Raw genomic sequence first — 6,939 nt, 5'->3', positions numbered from 1 at the left:
AAACTGTTTACGGCAATATTTTTTTCATGATTTTGATGGTCACTGTAGTTGCTATATTATTTCTTAAAGTTCTCTCTTTCTCTTATACTTACAATAACCACACTATTGGCGGACAAGTGACTGTTTTTACACGTACTTTCGTTACCAACAATGATGGTAAAACCATTGTGTGGCTCCGCCGTCCGCTTGTTTATTTTCCACATAAACCTTTCACAATAAAGCTCAAGTTTCTGTTGAGACTTTTCAAAATAAACTGAAATGATATACATTATTCTCAAACATAAAATTTCAGAATATGCATCAAACAAATGACCTCAAATAAAAACATCAAGTTACTATAAATGGCGCTTACAGTCACCACGCAGATGAAGGCACAGAGAATACCAGCATGGCCAGCAAGGATGAGGCAGAACCAGCTAGCTCCAAACAGAAGGACCAGTCAAAAGAAATCGAGGACCTTATTGTTAAACGAGGGGCTACCTCTGTAGCATAGACATGGTTTGGTTATGAAAAGTCTGACACGCCCCAGAAAACTGTACTATGCAAATTATGCCACTCAAACACAACAAACCTCTTTAACCACCTACACAAGAATCACATGAAAGAGTTTCAAGAGAGTTTACGAATGAAAAGCAAAAAAGAGCCGTCAGGTGCTCAAAATAATCCTTAGACTCAAACATTAGAACAGGCTTTTCCTTGCAGCACGCCATGTAATAAATACTCAGAAAGAAAATGGCGGCCGTTTAAACTCATGTCTAAAAATGTATAGTTTCATGCATCGGTCGAAACACTCAACTCCAGGTACACGACGCCCAACTGAAAACATTTCACATAAGTCGAGTTGCCTGAGAATCACAGAATTTACAGAAAATGCACTATTTTGTGATATATATCGTTATCAGGAGAGATATGTCTTATATTGGGATATGAGATTTTGGTCATATCACACAGCCCTACAAAGGATTATAATTCACGTAGAGTTGCATACATATAACACCATTCTGTTGCAACAAAAGCAGTTTATAATCAAAGTGACATACATACCTTGAAAAACTAAATCAACCACAACATTAAGCTCACCTTGTGTTTGTAGAGAAGGTGATCAGGGTTTTTCTTCATTTCCTGAGACCAGCTGCTCTGGATCATCACCAGCTTGTATCTTCATCTTTTTTTTCACTCAGGGAAGTCTTTCCTTTTCTTGGCCATTGCTCTGCACTGGAAAACCAAAGTGTGTGATCAAAGGTGAAATAAGGGATATTTTTCCACTGCAGGACTTAGAGTGCTTCAAGTAGTGATAGCTGTTGATACATTTCTCAAATAATCTGTAAGATCTGGATTTTTAAGAAAGATACAAATATCTCTGCTTATATTTGGCTAAAAGCTTGATATAGACACAACAGTTTATAATATGTCAGCATCCCCCACAAGGCATATAAAGCCCCTGCACACCAGCACTGCGCTTACATTATAGTTCAATCAAGAAATAGTTATTATTGATTTATTATTGAATTTAGTAATAATTATCAGTATTTAATCACATTAGCACAGTGGGGTGACAAAAATATTCCACATACTAGAAATGCTGCTCAGCATTTCATAAATTACATTTTCAACAAATGTTGGAGTAAAAACAGTTACAGGGAAAATGTGTCTGTCTGTAAATATTAACTAAACATTTCTATGTGCTACAAAATAGACAGAATTCTAAATGTGCTGAGGTGAAACTATACTTTCAATAATATTACCACTACAGTCTGTTAACCACCAAAATAATCTATGCTGGTCAGCTAGCTAAAAGTATTTACTTTAGCAGCCCAAATCAGAGGCTAACATTAGCATTTGCTAGCGTCAGCCGGGAAGGTCTGAGGCTTTAAAGTGTACAGTAGAGCCAACTGTAAAACAAAGGTATTGATACAGTACTTATTAGAGTCCTAGAATAATTTCTAGGACCATGAAGTTCTCACTTTTCCCAGTTATCCTTTCCTTTCGCTAATTAGCTAGTTAGCGGTCACAGCTGTGTAATACCCAGAGAGACACAGACAGCTAACTATAATATTTATGAAAACTGGTTCAGCCACTGAAAGGCAAAACTGGTGGTATCACAGTAAAAATTATTTTAACATTAACTAAAATAAAGCTTAAGTCATGTTAAACCTAAATAACAATTATTTTAAAAAATGAGTCAGCAAAATATTCCTGACTTGTCTGGAGACAGCCGAAACCAGTTAACAAATAAATTAACAATTCTTTCTAAATAAAAACGCGGAGTCTTTTGAAAAACATTATTTAAATAAAAGGAAACATGAGTTTTAATACTTACCACAGAAATATGAAGTCAGTTTCTCCAACTTCAGAGTCCAAAATCCAGATGAAGCCTGAAAGAAGCCTAATGGCTGCTCTTGCGCTTACTTTTCCCTCCTTTTTGGGTTCTTTTTCCCACAATGCATTGCAGTAGTTGAGAAATACAGAAAAATAACTGTAAATGACTAATACGGAAAATTCCTTCACGTTTATACAGTAGATTGTACTGTATTTTTACGGATTTTTTTTACAGTGCAAGTGATTTGCAGGAATATAGCAATGAGACACTATAACAGGTGAGACTGTGACACTGGAGTGATTACCAGTGAGAGTGATCAATGCAAATGATTGACTTGAGACCTGGATTTAGATACATTAGTTGATCGCCAAGGCAACCAGAACCTGGGAGCAACCAGCCATTAATTTCAAAACAATGCCTGATGAGGGAATTGCTTCCAATTTGTATGCAGCATTACTGTCAATTACATGGAAGTTTCTACAGGATGTACTGTGATACCGGGATCTATGGAGACGTACAACTGCACATAGCAATAGCAAAGGAATTTAGAATCTCCCTACTTCTAATTTTGATCAGGGCTAACATGTGGGGTATGCCAGGAAATAAAGGAGCATCAGATGAAAAGACAACGCCAAGCATAAAAGAGAAAGAGCTGTTTGAAAGATAAGAAATCATAGATCTCAGAGCTCCATCACAACTACCATGAATGCTTCTTTCAGCTGATTATGATATCAAGGGCTGCTGTTAGCAAAGGCGGATCCAAGGTCAGTGAGAATTAAAATGCATTAAGGGCTTCAAGCTGTAGCTCTTTGATAACCTTGATCAGGACTGCGTACATGCTGTGTAAAGAGTGGAAATTAGACTGAAAATTTTTGAAAACAATTAAACAATATCCACCTCAGTGTGGAGCTCAGTGTTGAAGCACTGCTGCATTGCAACTTGGGCCTGTTGGGCAATGTGATGAGGAAAATAGGTGGATCCTTGCTAGTAAATGTTAATAAAAATGTCATTCAAACATTTATGAAGATCAAAAGTCCAACATGGAAGAAAGAAAACATGCTTCTACTCAGAGATTGTATTGCTCTTTTACAGTCTGTCATTTTGACCTGTTGTCATTAATTTTGAAAGAGAGGCAGTCAACTAATGAAACTGTAAATGGTGAGTGGCAAGGGTCCTGTTATGTCATGCATCAAGCAGGGATTGTGCCACTTCTCCAGAAGATCATCATGCAGGTTGTTTTTTTTTTTTTTAGATGATTTCTACATTGTAGTGATATTGGATTGGAGCCCTTGGTGCTCCAATGTGCCAAAAACACTACAGGCTGTTGCAAAACAGTGAATCTTTCTCCAGCTAGTTATTCACTTTCAATGCAATTTTTCAACATGGAGTTATTTTTCACAGAAATTTCTAAGAAATATCATTAAAGACAAATCAATGATCAAGATGTCAGTTTTTTTTAATAACACAAACATTGGTTTGGCTTCCAAGTCAGGACAGAGTGCTCCTCTATTATCCACTATTGTTAAGTGAGCTATTTACACATTCTCTCTCATACACACACACAGACACACACACACAGACACACACACACACACACACACAAAATACAATTAGCAGTGGCTTTGCCCGGAGGCAGTGAGTCTTGGTAATAAGTGATTGTTGATGTTTTCCAAATCTTGCTAATAGAAAGAATAAACAGAGCCTAACCTTTTAATTGAGTGATGACATGATGATGATGGAGAGATTGCTAAGCACTCGATGTGGAGCCAGAGAGGAGAGTTCTTGTGTTCCCTTCTTTAATTTCATTCCTCCATGCCTCTCCATCCGTCTGCCTGGTTCCTGTTTGTGTTCATCAGAGCTGCTTGCATTGCGTATGGCAGACGGTTGTTTTATTTCTTCCTCTGTCTGAAAAGTCTGTGTCAGTATCTCTACCGGATCTCTGGACTGGAAGTGCATTATGTAAAGACTCCTGTCCTAAAGGCTTCTCTCTGACCCTTTTCTCTTTTATGATAGGACTAGCAGTCCCCAAGTTAACGTAGTTTTGCTGTAGCTATCATTCCTATGATAGACTTTAGAATATAGTACTGAGAAAAAACACACCACTCATAATAGCTTCTCAGTGATTGAAGTAAATCCTCCATGTCTGAAACATAGACAAAAGTCACAGATACTAGACTTACTGTTTGCTCAGTCTTTAATTAAAATAAAAGTTACTTAACTCCAAATGTATAGCGTATGTCGCTGTCTAGGTTCAAGTAACGTTCATTTTGACATGCATGATTTTGGGATAATCTAGATATTATATTTAAAGCTAAGCTTTTATTGATTTAAACTATGCTAGATTTCAAAGGTAATTGAAGCCAAATTGCTCTAAGAAAAAAAAGTCACAGAAAAAGAAAAGAAACTCTGCTATAAAAGCTGAGGGTTTGGCAGGTTGCTGGTCTGAAACATTCCTGTGTATATTAACATAATGCAATAACCTTCACAGGAGTGGACAGAAAAAAAAAATCCAAGTGTTGCATCTCAACATGTAAAATATTAAAGTTCAGGACAGTAAAATTTAAAAAAAAGACTACACAAGTGTGACTTGTTTGAAAGAGTAGCCAAACTATAGCCTCTTGTCTGCCTCTTCTCTCTAAAAAGAACATGGAAGTATTGGTTAGATCTGCAAAGCTGCATGTGAACCAGTAATACTTCTGGAACAATGTCCTCTCGACCGACAAGACCAAAGTAGAGATGTTTGTCCATAATACACAGCTCCACATTTGGAGAAAATCAAACGGAGCACAGGGGGGTAGAGAAGTGATGATTTGGGCTTGGAGGTGATGATAGGACCTGGGCACCTTGCAGTTATTGAGCTGACCATGAACCAAAGTATTCTGTAGTCATATGTGAGGCCATCTGTCTGCTAAAACTTTGATGAAATTTGGTCATGCAACAATGGCCAAGTCATAGTCTAAACCTCAGCAAGATTGAAATGGTTTGACTGGACCTTATGAGAGCTGTGCACAAACGAATGCCTGCCAATCTCAATGCACTGTAAAGACGAGTGTGCCAAAATTCCTCCACAATGTGAGAGACTGATAAAGTCTGTATTGTTCAGGCAACAAAGTAAACAGCTACTTCAGGTTGTTGCTAAACAAACGTTGTAAGGACATAAGGACATTTTCTGGCCCAGTATTGTTGGACTCTATGTGGAGACTCTGGCTCTTACGACCCATCTGTTGCAAAGGTTCCCTGAGTCGCTGTGTTAGCTGTTGGTTACTGTCTCATATCAATCTGTATCAAACCAAGGTTCACATATTGTGACACAAAACAAGGCTCCATTCATCCCCTTAAATGTTCTCGCTCAGAGAAGCCAGGAAAAAAAATGTGTGTACATAAACTTAAAAGGTAGGTGGTGTACCAACCAATCAGGAACACCTGTAAGTGTTTTTGTCATGTTTATTTTGTAATTTTGTTATAGTGTTTACTTGCTAAAGGACAGTTTTAAAAAATCGAAATAACATCTTACATAAATGTGTACGGCTAATAAATGAGATGAGCCATCATATTTATCTATACCAATATGTAAAGCTATAATATTAGATGCTTTACGACATCTTTATTTTATTTTTATTATATTTTTCTTTCTTTATATTATTATTCATTAAAACTCAATTATATAATCTATGAATGCAATGGATGGATTAATACAACATTTATAGATTTGTTACTAATGATTTATCATAAGTAAATAATCTTATGAATATATCAAATATTTACTCATTTAATTGTAGTATTTAATTCAATAATAATAATTAGTGGTAGTACTAATAATAATGGAATAAAGTGAATGAAAACATCTATAATTAATCCTTATTTAATTTATAAGCCACAAAGTAAATATCAGAGAGGTTATTATGAAGTCATAGCCAGTGTGTTAACAGAAATATTTCAAATAGCCCATATAAAGAATACCGGCAACCTTGGTTTTTTAGAGTACTGCAGCATTGGACCCAAACCCGAGTGTTCAAAAACTGTCCCTGAAGCATCAGCCAAAAACTTCAATTACATCATGATCATTGTTTGCATACATAATCATGTCCAATCTTTTGCTGTATAAAGATGCAGATTCCCACTGGATGTGACCACAGCATAAAATACCACCCCTACAATTCTCCACTTCAGGGGCCTGGTACTTTTTCTTGTTCATTTTGGTCTCCGAACTTCAGCCTGACTTCCACACTCGTGCGACTCGTTGTGTTGAACAGCTGTTCAAAAGACATTCCTTTTATGCACCATATTTTTTTGACCAGTGCAGCGACACGAAGACAGGTGTACACTGACACTGTCTCTACTGTTGCCCCCGCACACATCTATACACACTCTTAAGTGCAGTGTCTGTATTTGTCTGGGTGCAGGGAGGTCCGGGGGCCTCTGGGGAACCAATAGGAGATCAGCTTTGTGTGACTAAGGGAGGGCTTTCCTCCTGTTAGAAAGCCGCAGAGGAATTCTATGTGAAACAGAGACCAGCCGAGTGACAGAGATACCACACAGCTGCACTGCTGCGGCACTGCTGACAAGCTGTGCTTGCTGCCTTTTTAGACTCACTTTCCGTGTCTTCGATTTATTTTTCT

Source organism: Neolamprologus multifasciatus, chromosome 14, assembly GCF_963576455.1.
Source record: "Neolamprologus multifasciatus chromosome 14, fNeoMul1.2, whole genome shotgun sequence".
Taxonomy (NCBI): Eukaryota; Metazoa; Chordata; class Actinopteri; order Cichliformes; family Cichlidae; genus Neolamprologus; species Neolamprologus multifasciatus.
Note: the sequence above shows the minus strand (reverse complement) of the source record.